The sequence below is a fragment of the Rhinolophus ferrumequinum genome, chromosome 14 (genome assembly GCF_004115265.2).
Source record: "Rhinolophus ferrumequinum isolate MPI-CBG mRhiFer1 chromosome 14, mRhiFer1_v1.p, whole genome shotgun sequence".
Lineage (NCBI taxonomy): Eukaryota > Metazoa > Chordata > Mammalia > Chiroptera > Rhinolophidae > Rhinolophus > Rhinolophus ferrumequinum.
The window spans coordinates 47957376-47985345 of record NC_046297.1 but is presented as its reverse complement, the minus strand read 5'-3'; positions in this window follow the sequence as shown (position 1 = coordinate 47985345).

Genomic DNA, 27970 nt, shown 5'->3' with positions numbered 1-27970 from the left:
CATCTGGGAGGATACACGCTAGCTTTTTGTCCTGGAAAGAAGGGTCGCTGCCACTGGCACCTTTCCCGGTTTGTGGTACCAGGCCTTTATGGCAGTGCTTGGAGTCCCTTGTGTAGTTTCAACATGATAACAGAACAGGGGACCCCGTAATAGGCCATAGTGAGAGCACATAGTTTCCCTGCAAAATCATCCCAGTATCGGGACCTCCGTATACTACAGTCACTTGTGGTGGCCACTCAGCCACCACCCCCGGCGTCACTTGCAAATTATGAGTCAAACTGGCCCCCATGGGGCTATCAGGCCCAACCCCCACAGTGGGAGCTTTTGATCTGCCAGGGCCAAGTCCATCGCTGCCATTCCCCTGCTTTCAAGCATGTGGGTGCTGGCAGCAAAATGTTTCCATTCCTGCCGTAGCCTGGCTTTAACAGAGTCTCACTTGTGGTAACTTGTAATTGAATGGGAGCGGCCGTTCGATGTAGCAGAGCTTCTACTGCGGGCCCTCCCTTCCGTGGTCTCTCATTCAGGACTCACAGGACGTCCCATAGACGCGAGGCCCAGTCACGCATCGTGGGAGGGTGTTTTGACACCCGGAGACCTTGCTTCAAAAGGCTGTTGTAGCGTTCAATCATGCCAGCTGCTTGTGGGTTATATGGGGTATGAAACAACTATTGCACGTCCATCCTGGCAGCCCAGTGCTGCACTTCTTGCCCCGTAAAATGGGTACCCCTGTCACTTTCAATGACTTGGGGGCGCCCATAGAGGGTGCACAGCCGTATAAGAGCAACCACTGTATGCTGCTGATCCGCAGCCGGACATGGCCAAGAAAACATCAAACCCGTAGCGGTGTCCACTGCTGTGAACACATACATAGCATTGCGGGCCTTAGACAGGGGTCCAATGTAATCCACTCGTATAATCTGCTGTGTCTCCCATGGGAGCCTCCGCCTTTGGGGGCTGTCCTGGGCACAGATGGCACAATCATAGCAGGCATCTGCTATCTCGTGCCATTTCAAAGGCAGACCCCAGCGTCTGCTCACCTGCCACATGGTTCGGCTTCCAGCGTGCTGCAATTTCCTATACAGCCAATGGGCCACATCAGTGGCAGGAGCCCGTTCTAACCATCGGACCCGTGCTAGGGCATCTGCTTCATCATTACCTGGGGACACTAAGGGGGAGTGACCTGTGACATGCATTAGGGTCACCTCCTTTCTCTGCCCTAGGTCCCAAAGGTCCTGCCACATGGCTTGACCCCCCAGTGGACGGTGTCCTACCAACCAGTTTTGGTGTTTCCACGTAGGGAGTCACAACGTTAGGCCCCGGAACACCGCCCAGCTGTCAGTACAAGTAACTAGGGGCCCGGGCTCGTGGCTGATTACCATCCACACCCTGTAGCTCAGCCCACTGGCTACTCTGGTCCGTCCCAGTATCAAACTAAATGGTGTCTGTTTTGGGCTGCACACCAATAGCCGTCCAAACAGCTGCAGCTCCTTGGCGAGAACCATCGGTAAACCAGGCATTCTCAGGTACTGGGGGCTGTTCTTCTTTATAGGGCAAGGGCTTCAAGTCCTCCCCTCTAGGCAGAGCGCTTGGTTCAGCCTGGGCTACAAGCTCCACAGGCCCCAGGACCTGTTGTAGCTCTGTCCTCAAAGGGGTTGAGCTAAGGGTGCTACGTTGCTCCAAGTAGGCACCCCACTTGGCGAGGGTGGTGGTCTGTGCCACCCCCGTTTTGGGTCCCTCAGTCCACATATGAACCCACCCCTGGACGGGATATGTTGTTCGAACAAACACCCGTGCCGTTCCTGTGATGGCTTCTGTGGCCACTAGGGCTGCATACACAGCGGCCAGCTGTTTTTCTATTAGGGAGTAGCGGACTTCCGCTCCTTTCCACAGTTGGGACCAAAATCCCACTGGCAACCGGAGACACTCCTGCTGTTGCCAGAGGCCCCAACCGTACCCCTCTTGTGTTATGTGAACATCAAGTTCAAATGGGCGGTCAGGGTCCACTACTTGCAGAGCCTGTGCCTGCTGCACTGCCCGTTTTGTGGCAACGAAGTCTTGCTCTATAGTCTCTGTCCAATTCCACGAGGCCCCCTTTTTTTTTATCATTTTATACAAGGGTCTCGCCATTTGTGCTAAATGCCCGCCAATATCCTAGCAGACCCAAATATGTCTGCAGTTGGGAGACCTTGGTCGGCCGGGGAAAGGCTTGTATTTTGTGAATAATCCCCTCAGGTATGACCTTTGTCTTACCCAATCCAAAAACTTGATGGATAAGCCAGGGCCTTGGATCTTTTCCTCATTCACCGCCCAGCCATGTGACTTCAGGTGGCGGAGAAGAGAGGGAGCTGCTTGCTCTAAATCTGAAAGAGAATCAGATGTTAATAAGATATCATCAACATAATGAAACAAGGCCACAGAGGATAGGTGATCCCACTGTGCCAAATCCTGGGCCACGAGCCCATGGCAGATAGTGGCGGTGTGCAAGTATCCTTGCAGAAGGACTTGAAAAGTCCACTGCTGCCCGTCCCAAGTAAAAGCAAACTGCTCTTGACACTCAGGTGCAATGTCCTTGGAGAAAAAAGCATTGGCCAAGTCCACTACATAGTGATATGTCCCCAGGCGGACAGTCAGACGATCCATTAAATCATGTATTGAAGGCACTGCAGCGTGCAAGGGTGGCGTCACCTTATTTAACTCCCTATAGTCCACAGTCATTGGCCAGGTCCCATCTGGCTTCTTGACAGGCCATACTGGGGAGTTAAAGGGACTCTGCGTTAGCCTCACAATATGTGCCTTCTCCAATTCCAATATTGTACGCCCAATCTCCTCCTGCCTTCCTGGCAGGCGGTAGCGTTGCACTGTAACCACGTGCCGGGGCTGTGGTAACACTTGAGGAGGGTGGTGAGTATGCCCGCGTGTCATCGCTTTCACCACCCGGATCCGGAGACGGAACTCTCCTACCGATGTCTGTAAGCTGAGGCCATGTAGCACATCCACCTCTAGAACTAGAATATACTCCGGAACGGGGGAGACATAAACCTTGTAGGTACAAGGGGGAAGCCTTCCTATACCCAGTGATAAGGAAACAGCTTTCACAGTCACAGTCTTTCCCCCGTAGCCATCAATGCAGATTTCTGGTCCGGGAAACAGTTCTGGGTTCCCATAGACAAGGCTGCAGTCTGCGCCAGTGTCAACTAGGGCCAAAACCCTCTGCACATTAGAAGGGGACCAATGTATGGACAGTTCCATGTGGGGCCTCCAGTCCCTGCTCGTCCCCTCTGACCGGAGTCGGCCTCAAGTAGCTGCATGAAGTCCTGGAGGGACACAGGTCGCGCTTTCCCAGATTTCTCCTTTAGGCTTCTCCGGAATTGCTGTTCCGGACACAACTGTTTCCAAAATACCAACAAGAGTGATTGGGTTGTCAGTCTATTTTTTCCCGATTCAACCCTGCTGCCACGAGATCACGCCACATCTGTGCCCGTGTTACTCTCTGAGGCCTGTGACCTCGCCCCTTTATTTTTGATTCGGGCTTCCAGGTCTCAACTGCTCGGACCTCCTGTCTTAACTTCCTTCGCCTCCGGCTTTCAACATCCCCTAGGGTGGCCATGGCAGTAGTAACTTCATGGATCCGTCGCCCCACATAAGGTGTAAGAATGGCAACCAAGGATCTAAAAGCACTTGCAGGTGCAGTATCCAAAACCAGATCTCTCATGCTGGCTGTAAAAAGCTCGTCATCCGGACCCTGCATATTAGGGTTGAAAATAGCATGTCTCATACCCATTTCACGGATGATTTGAGTAACTTCTGTATATGACTGCCATTTATTCACAGTGTCTGGCAGCTCGCCAGCCTGTCCCCATACTGTGTGTACCGCAGCAGTGAGCCACTCCATTTAGAGAGTGGTTGCCCTGGTCTTGGGCCAACCTGTGGCAGTTCTGTAACCTTTGTCGCAGGGACGGATGCACTGTCACAAAGGCTAGCTTTTCCATCTCGCCTGGGGAGCAGAGAATGTTGTCTGCTCCCTCATCCCATAAACGTAATAGCCAAGCCCAGACTGGCTCTCACGGGCTCTGTCTGTACCGCCTCCCCAGCTCCTGCAACTCAGTGGGAGTGTAGGTTGTGAACTCAGTCACAGCTGGGTTGCCTGTAGCAACGCCCCCGCCCCCGGGGCCCAAAGGTTGCTCATGTTTTACCCTTTGCTTCAAGATTGGCCGGGCTTGGGGGTTGGGATCTACATTGTCTCCACTCACTTCCTCCACCTCTTCCTCAGAGTCTCCACTGTGGGGTCCCTCTCCTAACAGGTGGACCTGAGTTTCCAGCGCTTCCAACCGGGACACCTGGTCCGGCACCTGAGCCATTTCATTAAGCACATTTTCTGTGTTGAGACTCAAGGCCGTGGGGAACATCCAGCCCACACGGCCGACTGTAGCCTTCGCCTCCTCCGGCAACCGCTCAGCCAGAGCCTGCAGGGCCCTCTCCACGCTGGCCGGAAAGCCATCCATGTCCTCCCATCCCTCCTTGGGGGTCCAACTCCTGAGAACAGTGGCCACCGGGCACCACACACTGTGTGGGGGCCGCCTGTCCTCCTGCCCCGAGTCAGACACCATTCCTACCTAGCCGGAATCTTGCTCTCCGTGCCAGGTGTCTGAGTGGGTGGAGGCCTCCATGTAAGATGTCCACAACCCTCGGAGCCTAAGGCCGCAGCAGATCACCAAAATGAAGGCAATGTCTTCCATGTCCAAGAGGGTGGTGTGCCATCTGGAGGCTTGAGTCTCTGTCGTGCAGGGTGTCATGGGGGCTTTCCTGTCCCACTCCCCACATAAGAACACAGGATATGGTGAGGCCAAAAAGGAATACCCATGGAGCCATAGGTAGGGGAGTCATACCACTATATTCTCACTGGCAGCATCCACTTTTCTGCAATCCGCTCTTGCTAGCTCAGCCACCATCTTCTTGCTAGCCCCCATTTGCTGCTAGCGTAGCCATGGCAATTATATTAGTAGCCAATGGCTCACTGGTTACAGCTGACGGCCAACAAGCCACAGCTGATGGCCATCCAATCACAGTTGATGACCATTTACTACCCTAGTGAGCACCTTTCCACGTGAGGCCGAGAGCCTGGAAACTGCACTTCTGGCTCTGTCCCCACACTCCACCCCTACAGGGTCTCGCCTCACAATCTACGCGACAAGCGTCTTCCGCGAGGGGCCCTGTGCAAGGAGTTTGGAGGTGCATGCAATATCTTGGACACAGCCAGGCTCTCTGGGCAAAGCCAGGGTTTCTCAGGGCACCACCAGTTCTTCTGGGTACAGTCGGACTTCCTGGGCTTCTTACGGTACCATCAGTCTCCCCATGCACAGCCAAGACCTCTCAGGGTATTGCCACTCTCTGGACTCAGCCAGACTTCCTGGGCACAGCCAGGGTTCTCAGGGCACAGCCAGGTTTCTCACATATTCTCCACAGTGGCTGGTTGAGACACAAAAGCAAACATCTGCCAGTTCCACTTCATGGTGGTACGTTACCAAGCAAACAGTCAAGTGGTCCATTAAATTAGGGATGGAAGGCAATTCCCCATAGTCCATAGTCATTCACAAGGGCTTTCCTGGGGGTGAGGGACGAACTTGATCTCACCCTCTGTCGTGAGGGGCGGCATGCAGGGTCTCTGCTCCCGCTCCCCACATAAGAACGCAGGATATGGCAAGGCCAAAAAGGAACCCCCATGGAGCCATAGGTAGAGGAGTCATACCACTACAGTCAACCTGCCAACCACTTCTCTGCCTGCCAACCAACCGACTGACTCTTGACTCACCAGTGCAGCAGCCACAGCAGTTATATCAGTGGCTAATTGGCTAACTGGTTACAGCTGACGGCCAATTAGCCACAGCTGATGGCCATCTACTACGCGAGCACCTTTCTATGTGAGGCTGAGAGCCTGGAAACTGCTCTCTGAGACTGTCCCCACACCATAAAAGGTGAAATCCATGCCTTGCTAATCACACAGAGGAATTATGGTTTCACACTGGTTTTCCTTCTCTTTGGTCCATTTCATTTGGATTGGTTTTTCTGTTCACACCAAATGTGGTTGTCAAAGAGTCTATGATTAATTCACACACATACACACACATACACACACACATACCATTTCTCTACAGAATATTATCAACTCTTAAAAGATAAGAGGCTTTAAAGTTGGCCTGGCTGCATGTGTGTCCTTATTTGTACGCTGTCTTCCTTCTGACTCCTGGAATCAAGGTAGACATTGGCTCATTTTCAGCCCTTTCATTCTCTTTAATTAGCTCTATACTTTTTAAATATCCTAAAATCTGGTACAATCTTTTTCTTGAGTTAGAAACTATTTTAGGACTCTTTGTCTTTCGAAGATCAAGAATTAACTAAAGCAGCCCCCTTACAACACCAATCTTAAAAGGATCAGGAGGCATATTCATTATTTCCAACTTGTCATTAATAATCAACCTAGAATAACAATGCACACATTCAGCTGAACCTCGTTTTAGATTCTGTGGGGAAAAGAAAAGAATCAGTCTAAAACCTTGGAAGGAATACCTTGAGATAATGGGAGAATGGGTAGTGGCAAAATTGTTTTTTCCTCCCATTTCTTTTTGTCTCTTAGCATCTGTCATAGTCTTTGATGCATGTTAAGTACTAAATAGATATTTGCAGAATGAATTAGTTAACATGAAAATAATGCATAAAAAGTAGTAGCACATGGAGTTGTTCCTACTGGTTCTGAAGCATGCAGTGTTCTCTGTCTAACTTCTGTGTTTTGAAAACTACATTGTGGATTCAGCCAAAATACAGCATGCAATCTACATTTTAAAATCTTGTTAATTTATGTTTCATTTTAGAGGGATGGAATTTCTCATTTATTTCCCACAGTCTTGTCAAAAGCGTGGTATTGATTACAATGTTTTATTTATACTTTCCAATCTCTCTCAGGTTTAAACTCAGCTTGAAAGCAGGGTCATGAATCTATTTTGAGTCAGTGTAACACAAAGTTGCTATAATCAGATAACTTTAGTATTCACATTAAAAATAAAACTAACATTGAAGCCATTTTAGGTAGACAGTTTGCAATGGCTCCCTGGAGTCCCCTTAAATAATTTTACATTCTGAGACATCTGAAACTTTGATTGATGCATTGATAAATGTTTTTTTCTGTTTTAGATAATGAAGAAACCATTGACTACAACTAAAGCCAAGTTTTGCCTTTAAAATATCCTCTAGTGAATGTCAAACTATATCAAAGCCTAATTCACACTGTAGTGCATATCATGAATATTGTACTGATCATAAATCCTGACTTTATACCCAGATCTTATGATGACAACTCTGCTTTCAAACAGTTATATTGTTGGCAAGATCTCTCTGAAGACTGCCTACAGGGATTACAAGGTCATCCTTGGTCCCAATGAATTCCATAAACCTGTGAATAAGAAGCCCTTATTTTTCCATGGTTTTAAGTGTCATGATAAGGAATGGAATATGTCAATAACCTGTTTTATAGTTTTCCTGTCTTAGATGTCTGGAACTGATCACAGCTCGGGTAATAATGTTGCCTCATAATTATTTAAGGTGAATCATGTGGAAATATGGATGGCTACAGTCACTCTGAGATATTATTTAAAGTTACTTGGAACTGGAGCAAATTCATTAGTAAGCTATTTTAATTAATATCAATCTCAGAATAACCAACCAAAGTTAGCTGATTGTGAGCACTAATTTCCTCGATTATTCATATTATGATGAATGCTTGATTCTTTGCCTCAAATGAGTTTTTTGTAAGAGAGCCTTAACTGACAGTGAACATCGAAGCCAAGCCAAACTGCAGTAAGAAAATACACAAAATCTTTCTCTGTGTTAATTCTCTGATTAAGAAGCTAGAGTTTCTCTCTCACTACAAATGCCATTATTCCTACCCCAAGATTCCGTCACCACTCCAATGATGTCCTACTTCTCAGCACAGGCAGCTGACTCAGCTTTACACTTCTGGTCCATTACTTGATTCTTCTGGCTTCCATGCCCTCTGCCTTCAATGCCTTTCCTCTCACTTTCCTGAAAGTCAAAAACCTTTTCTGACAGTCTCAGCTCCAGGGTGCCACTCACTTTGTTTAAAATTTACTGACCCTTTTAGCTATTTGTGTTACTCTTTATTTCATGTGTCACTGCCCTGTCTCTCATCCTCAAAAAGGCAGAAACAGTGTGGTTTTTCCTTGATATTTCATCCAGAGCCAACAGCAATACTCAGTATTCAGCAGATGTTTGTACATGTTTAATGCATGAAGGGACATCAGTGCAATTTGGGGAAACCTCTCCGTGGTGTTGTCTTGTCCCCTCACAAGCTCTTTCTCTTTGGTCACGCTCCAAACATGAATTATCGTTACTAAATCCTCCACTCTCCTTTCTGATCACCATTTGCAGTAGGAACTGTCTGGAATTATATTGCTCAAGTCTAGGCACTTGGGGAGAAAAAAAAAGGGAGAAATTCAGGAAAATGGCTCATCCTCAGGTTGCTGACTCAGGATCTGTCTTATTGATGAACAATCACAATTTATTATGTAGTGCTGACATAAAAAGAGATTATTAATTTAGACACAGCTAGAAATCAGTTACTCTATTTATAAAATCGTAAAGAGTTCGGAAATTGTGCCTGCTTGGTACTATGTGTTAGATTTTTCTAGCTAAGTCATTTCTGAAATAACCTAAATACCAGGGGTGCCAAAAAAAAAAAAAGTATACATGACTTGTATTCATCTTTTGTTATTGGTATATGTTGAGTATTACAATTTTAATACAGTTTTTTTTTTCCTTTCTTAAAATGTATATACATTTTTTGTGTATACATTGTTTTGGCACCCTCTGTATGGAGAAGTCTAGTTACTCTTCTAGAAGTCTGATATTATTGTTTCCTAGTGCTGGTAGCAAAGCAGAAGCAGGTTGTTGAATTATATGGAGCTGAAACCAAAGGCTTCCTGTACCACACCTGTTTATCACTGAAATGAAAGCCTAATTCAAAGAAGTAACACAACACTGTTAGTCGTCAAAAACGGCTTGAGAGTCATTCACTTATAACTCCCTTGGGAGCATCACTGCTGTGAAATCTATAGAATAAGAAACTGCTCCTAAATTCTGCCCACTACAGAACACAAGCATTTCCCTCAACTGGCCCTTGTTTGTCCAAAGAGCAAGGACAGGAAAATTGATGAGGGTACTAATTATTCTTGAAAGAGCCAGAGAGGAGTGGAAAACATTCAAAGACTTCATAACGAGGTGAGAAGCCAGGGAATGGATTTCACCAAACTTTCAAAGGACTCAGATTCATAGACAGCAGGGCTGTTGAGCAGGGCAGGACTTTCTCAATTGGAAACAGGTCTCTTCCTCTATTTCAATCCCAGTATTTCCCTTGAGGACTAAAAGTACTTTTTTTTTTTTCAATTGTGAAATTTTCTATTTTCTTTCCAACGCTGAATATCTATGCGTAATAGGAGGATGTAGACCATAAGTACTATCACTAATATTTTGTCTTCCTGGGTTTTGTGAAAATTAATGTTTTCCCCCGTTAAACACCAAAAAGGAGCACCACGATAGTTCAAGTGGTGAAGCCTTTCAAAGAAAGGTTCGACTACTCACTATTTAAGCTCACTATGCAAATAAGTGATGCTGGGTCCAAGTGTAATTACTCTGGACAAGGCCAACTGGAATGGGTTTTAAGCAAAGGATACATGCCTGCATCAAAGTTACCAGTTAGAAAGTTCAAGAAGAGTTAGAATAAATTCTGTAATTAAATTCTTGGGAAGTCAAGTGGCATGACTCATTTTTTAAGGTAGAAAATATTTAAATGTGTGCCACAGGAAGATGAGCTATTTGATACTGATAAAATCATACAAGTAAGATAGCAAAAAACATTTCAATTAAAGTTCACTATTTGCAGAGCACTGCTGTCGTTTCTATGATAACTTGTACTTGCCCTCAAATTGCCTATAGTAATTCAGTGGTGTCATAATAACATGTTTAGTTTAAGATTGAAAGAGAAGTCTTGCAAAAGTACAAAGATTGGAAAACCGATTCTCCATGCTGCGGTGGTGAAGAAAATTTATGGTAATTCAACCCGCACAGTTGCTTGCTTTGCCTAATTGTAGAAACATTCCTACTGGTTGAACAATGCTTTTCTGTTTTGGAATTGTCCCTCAAGTCTTTTGTGTTGATTTAATGGGGAGCATAAGAAATCCTGAGATATCTTTTCCCCTTACTTACCTACCATGTCACCTCTAGACTGTCATGACCCATTCACAAAGGGTGATTGATGTAACAATCTGTTTAGAACACTGACCATAATTTTTATTTTTTATTTTTTCCGTTATAAAATATTTAACCTACTTCAGGAACTCATACAGAGCTGGGCATATCCAGGTAAGAGGTAAGGTTTGCTCAAAAAAAGAAACTACCATAAGAAGTTATGGTTGGATGACCCCATTGTGAACTAAGGATGTGTCTTGGAAACACATTGAACTAGAACAGAAAAGACATGTTCTTCCCTGAGACTTGCCAAAGCTTGTTCTAGGCAAATACATTTGATCTCAGTGATCTCCCTCAACTAGCACTGTGGCTTAATAAAATGGAGTCGCACTGTCTCTTGCTGCTGAAAATAAATTGTGAGTGCCATCTGGACATGCAGGTGCAATGGAAAGTCTTGGCCACTTTGTGGCCACCTGTGCGCCAGGGCAGCACATCCTGTCCAAGGATGCCCTGATCTATGCTTCAGAGATGTAGCCACTGGCAGGAAACTGTTTCCCAGGCAGGATGGATTATACAAGGGACTTGTAAATGTTCTGTGGTTATTCAATTTCACAACCACAAGGTCTGGGTTACAGGAAATGATATCTAAACTAGGACAGAAAATCTACAATAGAAGCAACCCAGATAGATTCCTGGGTAAGGATCGTCACTCAAGTCTTTAAAGAAGATTTTGTTTTGTTTGCTCACTTACTACAGAGCTGTTAAACTGGTCAGGTCTTGGTCCATCTCAGGCAGATTAGGGGCATTTGTATTATTTTACATAATATTTTTACTCTGTTGACATGTGTACCTGAGAGTTAATTACATGTTGTGCTCTTTTTTTTCCCCCCCCCGGCTAAGTCTAAAGCAGGAAAGGATACATTGCTCTCTGACTATTTCTTTGCATATCAGAAAAGAAATGCCAAGCAACTAATTGGCTTAGAAATGTTCTGCCCAGTTTTGTGGGCCCACAGGACCTTTGATATAAGACTCAAACTGAGAGTGAAAAGTGGGTAGGAGAGTGCTGTCCTTAAAAGCCTTCCTACGTGAGTTATTGGTTATATGTTATCTCTCTTCTGCTATTTAAATCCTCCCCTCTCTTTTTTCTCCCCCTTCTTTGAACTTTGGGCAAAATTAAAGCCTTCAGGCTATCCTGCCTCCTAGAGGTCCCCAGAGATATTGGAGAAGCTGCAGGTTTAGGCTGCCTACCAGACACCTCACACATTTGCCACATGAGCCCACTCATCGAAATTGCCATGTCCTCAGGTCTTTTTTATAGAAAGGCAGTTCTTTTGGCTGGAGGAAGATTTTTCTCATCAGAATTCTGGAGACTCAAAAAGAATTTCTACAAAGAGTACGAACCACTTCAGAAGGACCCAAGTTCTTCACAGCTTGTATATGATTACAAATGAAGTCTCCTCTCAGTAGCCAGTTCAGCTCCAAACCCACACAAACAAGCTGAGTTCCATTCAAAGCAGTAAGATCACATACTCCATACTTCCTCTTTTTTGGAAAAGAGCTTAACACCTTTGCAGGAATGAAATCCTCAAGGAATTCTGATGAGCCAAGGAATGAGAGCATAGGAGTGGTCTCCAACAAACCACGGGCGTGCGAAGTGTAGCTCTGTTGGATTGCTCACAAGGCTTGTACAATTTCTCTCCCAAATAAGATTAGAATGGGTTGATATATGATTTCTGAGCAATTCTCCAGCCCTCCCCCCCCTTTTTTTTATCATAATGGAGTTATGTTAATCGTCTGAGTCTTCAGGGATCTCATTTTGAGCTCAACAAAGTTGTGGAAATATCGACTGACACTTCTCCAGTTTCTATTCTAACTTCCTTTATCAGCCTTGATGTATCATGTTTGGCATGGTGCCTTGTCAATTATAACAGCTAACATTTGCAGAGTCCTAGTCAAAGCTGTTAGCACAGTCTTACTCTCCATTTGATATCCAGAGCGACTTAATCCCCACTTCAGGCAACTCGCACTCCTCCTTATCCATCATGGGTTTTGGATGGGGGAAGAATTATTGTTCTGCACTTTCCCTACTTCCTTGGGTTCTAGTACTCTCATTTCAAAATCATGCTTTTTTTTCCCCTCTTCTAAAAATAATCTTTGCTATCCTTATTAATCTATTGTATTTAAAAGAAAGCTGATAAACTGAAACCTTAATAAAAATGCATCTTTTACCATATCGAACCACAAGTTGTCTCATAAAAATATTTATTGGAACTGTTTTGAGGAAAGGCCAATTTGAGGAAAGACCAATTAAAACAACAATTATATATAATGTGGGCTTATCAACTCGGCAAAGCAAAAAGGAGGACAAATTGTTGATTAAAGTATAATTGGCATACTCTTTCTAAGAAAAAGCAGAAGATGTGTATCAACAGTTTTTAAATGCACATATATTTTAAGCAACTTTGCCTTAAAATTTTTATTCTGAGATTATTATTAAAAGCATGGGCCATGAGAATGATGAGTAAGGAAGTTTTCTTGAACCATTACTTATAATCAAATGTCCTACAATAAGAGATTAAGTAAACCAGTTATAATCATGGAATAAAATATTGGGGCATTAAAAACTATGTTTTAATGTAAAATTCTCAAACATTTAAGTAAAAGTTGAGCAGACTACAAAACTTCACATATGGAATGAATCTATGTATCTAATCACGCATATATTTATACTGAAATGAAAAATTTTGTATCACTAAAGGGGAGGTTATTTTGTTTTTCAAGTGCTAAGTTTTTGCATTTTTCACACTTCTTTTTTATAATAGAGCAGATTTATAACAAATAATTTCTCTATTTTAAAATATACAGAACAATTATATAAGCATTTGTGAGCATAAATTGCAAGTGTAAAGAGCCAATCATTTGCAGTTGCAACTTTTAATAACAAATCCATCACCTCAGACTTCAAAAGTCATATACTGTATTATCATATGCTTTTTGGAAAACATGATTGATATCGCCCTGAAAATAGAAAACTAAAATAAATTATTCAAATAAAACCGTTCTCTAATATTGTGTCATTGGGTATAAAGTATTTCTTTTTCCTTTTCAAAATACTATGGCTGTAAAAGTCTGCAGAGTGGATGAGTGGATCAGTGGTAATTATCTTTCTACAACTAATTAACAAAATTATGAGCCAGGTCTTAGGTTGGTTAAGATGTCCTGAAGGGACATGCGCAGAAGTCACAGCAGGTTAATGCTGTTACGCTGTTTAAAGCATATGCATGAAGGCAAGTTACCAGCCCCCTTCCAACTGAACTAACATATAAACAGCAGAACTTCAATAAAGATCTATGAAGTTCAACAGTTATTTAGTGAGACTTTACTACTTTCCTAAGTCCGTGTTAGTCATTATGTAGATGCAAAGAGGTATAATCATTGTAACATTCTAAACTCAAGAAGTAAAATCTTATTAAAGAGTAAAGTGCAGCACAAATGAGAATATTAGTAATAACATAAATATGCTTGAGGAGATGAGAAAGTCATGGAAATCAGAGGCATGAGAAAACCAGAGCAATGGACAAAAAGGGTGTCAGAAAAAGGTTATTAGAAAAACTGAGTAATGTTGGTTGGATTCGAGGAGACCAGAGGATGCAAATTCAGATACCCACAGGGCCAGGTAAATGTACAAACTAGGCCACTATAAAGATGTAATAGACCGGATAGAGACAATGGCAAAATGAAGAGGGGACGGTCAGTGCTCTGCCCAGCAGGTTGTTGTTACAAGGTCAGTGAAAAACTGGTGGTGTCAGATTGGAAGTTTTGCAGTTCCAGTTGTTTGCCTGTAGACAGAGGGGAGTCATGACCGAGACAGTGATGCCAGTTGATTCTGTTTACACAGTCCTGGCCCTGGGTTCAAGTCAGAGTCACGGTCACAAAGGCAGAATCCTGAAGAGATATAGATACATGATTTCTTGTAGGGATTTGACTGCATGCAATTATCAGCGCTAGTTACGTAGTCTATCTGAAGCTTTGTTTATTGTTTCTGTGTCTGCTGTGGAAATCTGAAAATAAGTGGTTAAGAAGGGAGAACAGACATGAGGGGAAAGCAAGGAAACACTGGAGCCTGTAAGGTTGAACCAGAACCCACAAGGGAGAACTAGCCCCTGCAGTGGTTTCTCATGGTTCCCAGGCTTCCAACGTCCATGATGGAGGTTCCTGCAGAAGAAACTGTGGGCTGAGTTGCTGCCCCTGACCAGCGGAGCCAGTATACAGGCAATAATGTGCGTGAGCTGCAGTGGTATGCTGGCCTCTTCTCTGACCTCCAAGCACCAAAAGATGGGCGCTGCAAATGCAGCCCCTGCCTGAGCCTCATTCAGCTTGTCTACTCTCGGGACAAATGTGTGTTGGCTTCGTGAGGAAGGGTGCCGGTGTCTCCTGTGGGACGTTCCCATCATCGAAGTTGGAGACTTAGAAGAGCAGAAAGAACGTGGATGAAATGTTAAGCAATTTCAGTTCTGGATTTTTCTCTCTTTGCTGGATTCAGTGACCATAGGCAAGTCACTTCTCTGGTGCTCAATTTTCGCACTAAATTGAAACAATTTGGGTCACCTCTAACCTGGCAAGCCTAAGAAAGCAATATTTGTAAACAGGAAAGTAATATGCAAAAATTGTGCTGGGAGAGTCTGCTCATATGGTGTTTCCCCGAAAATAAGACCGGGTCTTACATTAATTTTTGCTCCAAAAGATGCAGTAGGGGATGTCTTATTTTTTCATGTACACCAATCTACATTTATTCAAATACAGTCATGTCATCTTCTTCTGGAACATCGTCATAACGTACTAATGTGTCCGTCTGGTTGACGGTCTTAACTGGGGCTTATTTCCGGGGTAGGTATTATTTTTGGGGAAATATGATAGTTTTGTTATGCGGCGTGTATGGTTGCATAATGGAAGAACTGAAGCTGAAACCACAAGCAGGCTGACTTAGAGGCGCATATGAAATAAGGAGAGACAGAAAGACAGGGGCGTGATGAAAAGAATAGGATGGAGCATTGGGAGACCGGGACTCTTGTCCTGACTTCATCATCAACTCCTTGAGCTAAACTCAGTCATTTAGCTTATGAGGGTCTCGCGTTTCTCCTTTCCAACATGGAGGCATGAGTTAGTGGTGCTCATCACTCATTGGCTCACAATAGAATCCCCTCCAGAGCTTTAAAAGAATACTGATGTGCAGGTCCCATCCTCAGGGATCCTGATTTGATTGGTCTGTGGTGTGGCCTGGACATAAGGATTTTAAAAAGTTCTCTGATTCTAATGTGTAGCTAAGCTTGAGAATTCATTACGAGAATTTGCTTTGGAAAATGGCAGTATGGTTTAAGGGTTATGGGGACAGCTTCCTCCACCACACACATATACACCCATCACAAGCCTGTCAGATTGCATGATGGTTCCTCCTTAGAGATTCATCCCATTGGGTATCGAAGCCTCTTCATTACTTAATCAAATTCATATAGTCCTGGTAATGTGATACCTTGAATGTAAAATAAGTATATCTTACCTAGAATCATAAAAACTAATTTGGAAAGAATCTCAGAAGTCACAAGTTCAAACTATCAAGTATTTTTAATGTGATTTTTATAGATAAGGAAATTGAAACTCAAGGATATCTTTCTTCAGTGTTAGGCTTTTCTATAGCTTTTGTGTTGGTATTGATGTGGGGCAGGATTTTAATTAATGTCATCTTTCTTACATACTAGTTTTAAAAATTAGAGGTTTTGGACTGTACTTGTGTCACCATGCATTTTTTTTAAAAGCCATGTGTTCTTTTATCTCAATCTATTTTAGTTTAACATTCTTTGTGGATGGGGCTCCCCACGAATAATGGTTTAGCCTTTAATAGACCTCATTTATCTAAATAAGCATTTCCTGCTCTGTTTTATCATGGTTCTGTGATTGCTTCCTATGATCTACTTTTTGCTCTTTCTACCTCTCCTCTTAACTCACAATATCTCTGCTCTCCTGGAATATATCATTGCGAAACTCAAGGCAAAAAGATCTCCCCCTTATATTAAAAGACATAAACAGCTGTCATGTGATGTACATGTCTGTTCTTAGAGCCATGTTGGGCATTTTGCCTGTCTGAGAATTGTTTGGGGTCCCATTGAAGTAAATGGATCCAAGTCTATAAATTTGTAACATGTTAAATTAATCAATCCCTAAAGTTCTAGTGTGTTTAAGTTTTGGCTCTAATTAGAGCACACCCTTTCTCTCCCCTCTAATCAGCATAGTCCTGTCTGATTCAACCTATCTGAATCAAACCCAAGGTATCCTATACCAAATGCCGGTGAAATGATGTTTGCAAAGGTATGACCTCATCAGGGATTCCATAGGAAGGAATGCTAAGGGGCTCCCACAAACAGGAAACTATGACCAATACATTTATTGTTCTTTTTGATCTAAATCATAATTGGAATCACACAAATCTTCTTTTCAAAATTTTATTGCTGGTTTACTTCTCCATTGGGGGGAAAAAAACAATCATTTTTCTGTAATGTAAAACCCATTTTTGCAATTTTACAATTTTACCTTTCCTGTAAAATAACAGCAAATATTCAAATAATTTTTAAAATCCTCATAAACATGAAATTTTTCTTCATTTAATATCGAAGGGTGAGTGCGATGTTTGGGTATATTATATATTATTTACATCAAGATATCATTTATGTAGGGGATATTGCTATACTATATTGGGTTGAGAAACAACTTGGTATGTTACATGTTCCAGTCTGAGAAAAAAGCAATCTCTTAAGATATTTTTTATAAATGTGACCAATATTTCTCAATTGATCAGCCTCATGCAATCATTTTTTAAAGAATTAAATGAGAAATAAAAATCTTTGATGATACCTATCCAGAAAGAACTAAAAAAAATGCATTACTTTCACTTGGAAAATTTGCTAACATAATCAAAGGTATTACTTTTTTAAATCTTAATATTTAAGAATTTTTTATTAATTTATATTAATAAAGAATTTAGGAATTTGGGTGGGAATTTTGGGAACCATAAATTAATGACTTGACCATGAATTATCAATTCTCTCCTCCATGTCAAAATGATGTGCAAAAGATGTTTTAAAAAATTTGTTTGGTGGATCACACAAAGTTTTAAATTACTATAATCAACATAGAATGGGGCAGTGACCATTCCTGAATTCTAGTCTTTACTCTACCACGTACTAGTTTTGTGAAAATTGGCAGTTACCTTTTAAAAAAGCTTTAGTATTCTCATTTGTAAAATTTGTTTTGTGGGAACTAATGATAATGTATATAAAACACATTGAAAAGTGCCTGACAAAATAGCAGCTGCTTAAGAGAGCAGAGCCTTTTTAACAAAACATGTTTATTCATGAGGGAGTTGTTACTTAACCCTATCCATTAAAAATTCTATCAAGCTTTATCTTCTTGAGAACAAACTAGGTGAAATCTAAGTCTTGCCAATCTTTTCTCATTTTTTCCCAGTTTTAGTGAGAAATAATTGACATACATCACTATGTCTCTTTATACTTTGCTACCGAATTACATTCAATTTGAATTTTTTCATGGAATTGTATTTAACATTAGTAGAACTTTATGAAATAGTTTCTCTCTTTAGAGAATGTTGTATTATATGTTTGTACATTTGTACACATTTTGTTATACATTTTATTTATCCATTTATTTAAATATAACGGCTTTATGATATATATGCATAATTCACATGCCATACAATTCACCCATTTAAAGTGTACAATCCAATAGTTTTAGTATATTCACAGGGCTGTGAAACCGTCACCACAATAAATTTTACAACATTTTTATCACCCTAAAAGGAAACCCTATAGACAGTAACAGTCACTCCCCCATTTGCCCCACATTTCACCCCAGGCAACCATTAATGTTTTTGTCTCAATTAGATTTGCCTGTTCTGGACATATCATGTAAATGGAATCATATATCATATTAGACTTATATACATATACATATACACACATGCATGAACACACACAGAGGATGTGTGTGTGGATAGATAGAGGATGGATGGATAGATACATAGATAGATAGATAGATAGATAGATAGATAGATAGATAGATAGATAGATAGATAGACGTCTCATTCTGTTTATTGTTCATTAGATGAGGGACATTCGACCTGTTACTACTTTGAGGCTATTATGGATATTTATATAGAAGTTTTTGGGAGGACATAAGTTTTCATTTCTCTTAGGCATATCCCTAGGAGTGAAATTGCGGGGTAATATGGTAACTCTGTGTTTAACCTTTCAAGGAATTATCAGACTATTTTCCATCATTTTACATTCCCACCAGAAATGGATGAGTATGCTAATTTCTGCACATCCATGTCATCATTTATTATTATTTTACTTTTAAAAAACTATATCCATCCTGGTGGATATAAGATGGCATTTCATTGTGGTTTTGGCTATATCCTGCATTTTCCTGATGGCTAATGATATTGAGCATTTTTTAAAAATGTGTTTAGTGGCTGTTTGCATATTTTCTTTGGAGAAATGTCTATTCAATTCCTTTGCCCATTTTTGACTGTATTTTTATTTGTAAGAGTTCTTTATATATTCTATATATTCTAAATACAAGTCACTTATTAATGCAATATTTTCCTGCTTTGTATGGGTTGTCTTCATATACTTGATGGTACTTTTTAAAAAACAAAAGGTTTTAATTTCGATGAAGTCCAATGTATCTATTTTTTTTGTTTTGTTGCCTATAATTTTGGTGTCGTATCTAAGAAGGTTTTGCCTAACCCAAATAACAAAAATTTATTCATATTTAATTCCTTTAGTAATATTTTCACTATTTTTAAGTTACTTCTTAGTGGTTGCTTTAGGACTCACCATATATACCTAAATATATCAAAATCGACTTCAGATTTATACTAACCTTATTCAAATTAGATATAAAATGATTACTTCTATATAACTCTTTATTCTCCCTGTTGTGCAATTGTTATCATATATCTTACATCTATATATGTTGCAATACAACAATACATTCTTATATTTATTACCTTGTTATATTATGTATTCTAAAGAGGTTGAGAGAAAAAAGAAGAGCTAGTATATATTGTTATGTTAATTTTCTTATTTACTATTTCTTGATCTCTTCATTTCTTTCTGTGGATTCCAGTTACCAAGTGGGGTTATTTTCTTACTAAAATACAGCTTTGTTCCTATCCACCTTTGTTCCTATCCATTGTGCTGTTATTGTCAACTATATTACATTTCTACATATTGTACTCCAATAACATGATTATATGTATGATTATATATATTTTGCTTTTCTGCTGAGGTAAAAGAAGGAAACAAAGGAAATATGTAACTTTTACTGTCCGTAAGAGCTATCTACATAATTACCTTATTGGAGCTCTATTTTTATTACCATAGGTGGATTGTTACTTACTGTCTGGAGTCACTTGCTTTTAGCATAAAGAAATTCCTTGAGTATTTCTTTCAAGGCAGGTTTACTAGCAATAATTTTCGAGGTTTTTTTGTTTTGGAATGTCTTTATATTGCCCTCACTTTTAAAGGATAGTTTTGCTGGACATAAAATTATTGTAGTTTTTTTTCTTTTCTTTCAGCAGTTTTAATACGTCATTTTACTGCTGCTGGCATCTATTATTCTAATGAGAAGTCAATTGTTAATATTGGTATCTTATATGTGATGAGTTGTTTGTCTGTTACCTTTGAAGGTTTTTTATTTATCTTTGTCTTTTGTTATTTCCTATATGATATGTCTAGATGTGAATATCTTTCTGTTTATCTTTTCGGGAATTCTTTGACTTTCTTGGAGGTGTACATTAATATTTTTCATCAAATTTGGGTCATTTTCTTAGATTATTTTTTCTAACCTTTCTCTCTTTCCTCTCGTCTTGGCATACTTGCTACATGCATGTTGGTGAGCTTAGTGGTGTCCCACAATTCTCTGAGTCTGTGTTCCTTTTTTTTAATCATTTTTCTCTGTTCTTCATATTGCTATCAAATATTGTTCTTTATATCTCTTCATATTGTTCAAAATATCAGATATTGTTCTTCACATTTCTATCAAATTATCCTGAAGCTCACTCATTCTTTCTTCTACTAGTTCAAATCTGCTATTGAGCCACTCACATAATTTCTTTTTAAACTTTTATTTATTTTAAGTGTGCTTTTGCAGGATCCATCAGTTCCAAATCAAGTAGTTGTTTCAACCTAGTTGTGGAGGGCGCAGCTCACAGTGGCCCATGTGGGGATCGAACCGGCAACCTTGTTGTAAGAGCACCATGCTCTAACCAACTACGTTAACTGGCCGCCCCACATAAATTTTTTATTTTAGCTCTTGTGCTTTTCAACTTCAAAATTTTTATTGGTTCTTTTTCTAGTTTCTATCTTTATTGATGTTCTCTATTTGATGAGACATTATTCTCATATTTTTCTTTACTTTTTTAGTTTTTGAACATGTTTATAATAGTTGCTTTGGAATTTTTGTCTATTAAGTCTGATTTATGGGTAGTTTCTGTTGCTTTTTTTTTTCTTGTGTATGAGTCACACTTTCCTGTTTCTTTGCATTTGTCATCATTTGTGTTTGAAAAGTGGACATTTTAGATTACATATTTTAATGGCTCTGGATACTGTCCCCTCTCTCTCCCCGCATTCTCCCAGGCTCATTATTGTTGTTTGATTGTGTATTTGTTTAGTGATTGGCTGGACTATTTTGGTGATGTCTCTACCCATCACAGTATGAAGTCTTTGATGTTGCTTTTCAGAGGGAGCAGTTTTGGACCTGTGCACACGACAGTAGTTTTAGCAATGTTTCTCTTTGACTACCTTCTTTCCTGATCTGTGTTAAGCAAGCTCTCTCTTTTGGTATCACACTCAACTGTTAGTTTCCACACTTTGCTATCTGATTGCTCTATTGTTTTCAACAATATTCTGGGTCACAAACTTCTCCAAAGTCTGGTCCAATCAAATTCAGATGTCTTTGAAAGGGTATATTTTTAGAACAGACTTTGAGGATTTTTTGAATGCTGCTCTTAATTGTCTCTTTTTCTAGTTCTCTTTGGTGAACTAGCTGGTTTAGGATTTAGTTTGTTTCTCTTAAGGGGTCACCAGCTTTATATCTTCTCCACCAGAATCTCCATGATTTTCAAGAGTGCTATTAAGTTGAACATCCCCACTTTCTATTCTGTGTAAAGTCAGTTTCTCAGGGAGAGCTTTGGGGCTCTTTGTTATTATGATCCAACTCTACTCCCCTTGTCCCACCCCTGGGCAAAATCTCTGAGCTCCTACTCCGGAACTGGAGTTACGGTTTGGCTTTATGAGCAGGTCACTCGGCAGGGCAGTAGCATGTAGACTTCTCAACTTCTTAACTAGTTAATTCTCCCAGAGTAGAACCTCTACCTTACAAGTAAGCTGGGGTGAGGTAGATTGGGGCCCTGATTCTTGGTCTGCCACACCTAGAATAGAGTCTCTACCCTATAAGAGAAAACTGTGTGAAGAAAGCTTACTCCCTTCAACCTCAGTCACCTAGAATACAGCCTCTGTAACATAAAGCAGAGGGGGATGAGAGGCACTCAAGGTGTTCTACCTAGTTGCATGAGGTACCGTAGCCCTCTATTGAGAGCTGGTAGGTGGGGAAGGAGAGAGCAGGAATCTTGTTTTCTTGTCTGCACTGACCCTAGTTGAGCTTAGATCACATTGAGCTGGGGGCAGAGGAAGGTGGGAGCATGTCATGCTCAAGAACCACAGACAATCACTGTAATAGAGTGAAACAGTCTGTCTTTCTGACTCCATTTTTTTTGAAGTCTGCATTATTCCCATGGCCTTCAGGCTAATAGCTCCTGCTTTAGACAAGGTAATCATTACAGGAATTCTGCTTGGAGCTTGAATTTTTACAAAAACAGGTCCTCCCACGTTCCCTTTTATTGACTTGGAAGAAGCCTGAACTCTGTGCTTTCTTAGGATTTGAGGATTAGGGATCCCATCGTGTGGGTTGGTCTTTTCTCCATCAGTAAGCCTTTCCTTACTCCAAACTCTGATGTTTTAAATTTTGGCCTTTCAAAGTGTCCTTCCAGCACATGGACTTTGGACTGATAACATTGCTTCTGAGACTTAGATTTTCTTAAATATATTTTTTGTTGAAGTATAGTTGACATACAATATTATATTAGTTTCAGTTGTACAACATAATGATATGACATTTATATGTAATCACCACAATAAGTCTAGTAACCATCTGTCACCATACAGAGTTATTATGATACTATTGACAAAATTCCCAATTCTGTACATTACATCCTTGTGACTTATTTATTTTATAACTGGAAGTGTGTGCCTCTTATTCCCCTTCACCATTTTCACGCATACCTTCACCCCCCTCCGTTCTGAAAACCATCAGTTTGTTCTCTGTATCTATAAGTCTGTTTCTGTTTTGTATGCTTTGTTTTTAAGATTCCATATATAGATGAATCATATGGCACTTGTCTTTCTCTGACTGATGTCACTTAGCATAATACCCTCTAGCTCCATCCATGTTGTTACAAATGGCAAGATTTCATTCTCTTTTATGGTTAAGTAATAATCCATTATATATGTGTCTGTGTTTGTGTGTGTATATTCTATATCCATATATATATATATATATATATTCTCTCTAGATATAGATTATATCTAGATATAGATTAGATTCTATATCTAGATATAGATTCTATATCCATATATATATTCTCTCTAGATATAGATTATCTCTCTAGAGAGAATATATATATTATATATAATATATACATATATATTACATATATGTGTGTGTGTGTATATATATATATCTATATCTATATATCTATATATCTATATATCTATATATCTATATATATATATCACATTTTATTTATCCATTTTATTTATCTATTAATGGACACCTAGGTAGCTTTCCATATTCTGGCTATTATAAATAATGCTTCAGTAAACAGAGAGGTGCATATATCTTTTTGAATTAATGTTTTTGTTTTCTTTGAATAAATACCCAGAAGTGGAATTGCTAGGTCATAAGGTAGTTCTATTTTTAATTTTTTTGAGGAAACTCCATATTGTTTTCCATAGTGGTTACAGTGCAGAAGGGCTCCCTTTTCTTCACATCCTCACCAACACTTGTTTGTTGATTTATTGATGATAGCCATTCTGACAGGTATAAGGTGGCGTCTTCTTGTCATTTTATTTTACATTTCTCTGATGATTAGTGACGTTGAGCATCTTTTCGTATATCTATTGACCATGTGTATGTCGTCTTTGGAGAAATGTCTATTCAGGTCCCCTGTCTCCCATTCAGTAGGTTGCCTTTTCATTTTGTTGACCGTTTCCTTCACTGTGCAAAAACTCTTTAGTTTGATGTAGTCCTATTTGTTTATTTTTTCTTTTGTTTCCCTTGCCTGAGGAGACATATCCAAAAAAACATTATACCCTTATCCACCGTTTTACTTTCCACAGTTTCAGTTACCTGTGGTCAACTGTGGTTAGAAAATATTAAATGGAAAAGTCCAGAAATAAACAATTCATAAGTTTTAAGTTGCACACCATTCCGAGTAGTGTGATGAAATCTCACACTGTTTCACTCTGTGCTGCCCAGGATGTGAATCAATCCTTTGTCTAGTGTGTCCACATGGTATACGTTACCCACCTGTTAGTCACTTAGCCGTTTTGGTGATCAGATCAACTGTTGCAGTATCGCAGTGCTTGTGTTCAAGTAACACTACATCCAAATGCCTATGTCACTCACCTTCACCTCATCACGTGAGCATTGTATCATCTCACATCATCACAAAAAGAAGTATAGTATTTTTGAGAGAGAGACCACATTCAAGTAACTTTTATTATGTTATATTGTTACAATTGTTCTGTTTTATTATTAGTTGTTAATCTCTTACTGTACATGACTTATAAATTAATTATAGGCATGTATGTATAAGAAAAAACATAGTATATATAGGGTTCAGTACTCTCTATGATTTCAGGCATCCACTGGGGGTCGTGGAATGTATTCCCCACAGATAAAAGGGGGTCTGCTGTAATAATTTTTCTATGCTTCAATTAATGAACATTCCTTTCATTTTTCACCAGAAATAGCATGCTGTGATTGTTTTTATTTATATTATTTTATTACTGATATTCAAAATGTTTTCATGCTCTCAATATAAATTAGTTATTTATACATTTTATACATGTGTCTATTGAGACTCTTGAGGCTTTTTTTACTATTTTTATGAGCCCTTTAACATAATATGGAAAAGGCCTATCGATATTTGCTATGAGTACCTTTACTCAACTTGTTTTTACTGTTTTATTTTAGCCAAACACATTTTTAATTATCTAAACAATTTACATGCAGTCAAATTTACTAAGCAAAGCATCTATTTGATTTTTGAGATGAGAAAAAAGAGGAGCAGAAGGACTTATTCTAAAGGTCACGATTCTGAAAAGTACTGTCAGTCACTTTTGGTTCATGGGGCACTTCCTGCAGAATGGCCCGCCTCAATGACTGAAGGATCCTTGTCTCCTCTGCATGGCGTGCCTCTCCTATGGGTCTGGCATAATTCATTGATGAGTATCTTATCAGTTCACTTTTTCTGGCAAATTCCCTCTTAAAGAGCTATGTTCAAGATTCCAGTTCCAGTGAACTAAGCAGAAGATCAGTTCTCTACATGTAGGAGCTACGCTATTCTATATTATAGACTTCCGTCTTCCTTCATCTAAGAGACACATCTTTCAACTCACTTGATGGGTTAGCTGGAAGAAACTAGCCAGGTAATGTAAGCAAAAGTGCATTTTTCAATTCTGATTCTTTCTTTCATTTACCTAGTTGAATGACAGCGCCTCAATTTATCTTGAATAACTTTATGGTGACTAATCTGCTGGATATCTCTTAGTAGGAGGGAACTTGTAAGTGCCCTCTAAAACACATACTTCACCATTAATTTAGAATCTTAGTTCTTAAGTCTTGCTTAGCCAGCATCGTCACCTATTCAAATGCCTCCCATATATGCCTGTTTCTTGCCTTCAAGAGGGCAGCCATGTTTAATTAGTCCTTATATGTTATCTGTCTATACAGCTGAACCCAAGGTGTTCTAATGACTATACACTTCCAGGTCAATTGTGTAGACAGATAACCCCCGCCCCCATTCCCTCACAATTTCAAACTACCAGGCAAATAGAAATGTGGGCACGTCCCTGCCAGCTACCTACTTCTTACTATTAATTTAAGATAGGGCTTGTGACAAATGTGATTTTATTCTTTCCTTAAAAATATCTGTCTAGTAGTGGTATTAATAGAAAATATTGATCAAACTAACAATTCATTTGGGAGAGGAATCAACTTCTACTAGAGAATAATTTTACTCTTGTGGTTTGAAATAATATATATAATCATATTAATTTAGTCCAGAAATAAGTTGAAATTATGTGTTTTCCTCCATTATCCCTAAATACACATCATGGGCTATAATAACTTGCAGTTTTCTTGTGCCATGAAAGCAAAACTTTCTAACTGAAAACTTTAGAATCATGTAACCTATATTTTATTGGTAGGGGTGGGGGTGTCTTAAGTATGAGAATTTCAAACTGGCATTTTCTCCAGAATGCAGACAGGGCTCACTTTTCAGCTGTGGCCTTATCCTGAACTTCTCTGAAATAGCACAATCAACTGACTGTATTTGTCCATATCAGTTTACGGAAATTTGAAGCTATCCATCTGTGTCTATAGCTAGATCTATATCATATGTATATGCATATGTATATGTATATGTATAGACATAGACATAGATATAGACACAGACATCGGTATAGATATATCTCAGGTGTTATCAGGGAAATGATAATCCAAAGCTTCAGGTATTCAAAACCTATGCACATGAAAACATGAATGATGGCTCTTACTAATTTAAAATGTTATTATCAGTTTCTGTGTGAGCCTTCCCTTCACAAGTAAAATCATTGGAAGATTAAAATATAAAAAACATAAAAATTAAGGTTAAATTCCCCAGAGTATACTGTTAGCCTATTATCTGCTTTGAGTAGAGAGAAGGAAATCAATTACCAATTTTGTTTCAGGTAATTGCTATGGCTACAGTTACCAGGAAAAACATAAATTCTTCATAAGCAAACTGAAAATAAAAACAGTGTTTTTTTTTCAGTGAATTCCATAGAAGAGATATTTGACAAAGGTCCCACTTACTACCACCACAACACACTACTCTATGCCAACACATTCTTACCAGAGCCATTCTCAATGGCTCAGAGAAAACAAAAACAAAAACAGAACAAAACAAGAAAACAATAGAAATTCCTTGGAGCAAGGATGTGAACCAATAGGTCCTAACCTAGTGTAGAATATTTGATGATACCAACTTTAAAAGATTTAATGTATTTATGAAAATGGTTTCAGAAACTTTAATATACAGACTCATACATTTTGTGGGTGATAAGTTAAGATAAATGTTCCACAGATTTAGTTTATAAATCCAAGTTTTGACAAGATTGAGGGAAAAAAAAAAACCTCCAAAAAAGAAAACATGTCCATTGTTTGCTGTGAATACTCTTATGCCTAAAAGCATTCTATAGAGAATACCATTTTGCAAGCACACTTGGCCCAAACATCTGTGCTATATTGTGTTTTCCTAATCAACCCATTCAGAGACTGTAAAAGAAGAATTCCTATAAAAATGTATGTAAGGAAGACACATTTCTTTTTTAAAGCTCATTCATCCATTATGAAGCTATTAAAAGAGGTTCAAGTTAACAATAAAGAACAAGGGATAATTATGTGGATGTCTGTGGTGGGAAGGCCCAGACAAATGGTGGTGAGGTTAAAATGATGGAGACCCAGCAACCAGACAGACCACAAGGATGTCCTCTGGGGGCTTATTTGAGTAGAAATAAAGAGGAGATCTACGCAGATGCACCAAAGATTCATGGTGAATAGTTGGCAGACATTTCACTAAGTGAGGAAAGCATGATGCCGGGGTGTTTGGGGGCTATAAGAGGCCGGGCTGGTGCACAGGGATGGTGGTGGAAAGGAATGAGCAGCAAGCAACACACAGAAGCATAAGAAGTACAGCTATAGCATGTACCAGGGAGATACGTTCCGGAATAAATCTCTGATACTTCGAAGGGCGTGGTTCTGGAGAAACCGGGATCATGGGAGGCTCATAAAGAAAGGAGTAAAACGTAAGTGACCTTGCTTGTGAAATCAAAGGATCTTAAAAGGATTTTCAAAAATGGTATGGGGACACTTCTCCCTAGTCGATCCATATCAGAATTTGCTTGGAGTAAAGGTGAACCATTTTCAAATCACACAATCATTCAACGCCCATCCAGCCTCTGCTCTATTGTACTAAGCTAGGTACCGATAGGAAAACCTCTTATTGCACAGGTATGTTGCGACAAATAAAAAAAGGCGAAATGCTGAAAATCACTGAAATAAGGGCTCGGTCAGAACAGTTCTTGAGCTCAGTATCAGAGATAATACTGCATTTAGGTCACTCTTGGTGCTGAGCTGTGAGCACCAAGCAGCTGGCTGTAACTGGAAGCTCATGAATCTTAAATTCAGGTTGGCCAGGGTTCGATTCCCAATCTGACACATACCAGGCATGTTTATAAACAAACTGAGTCTCGTTTTT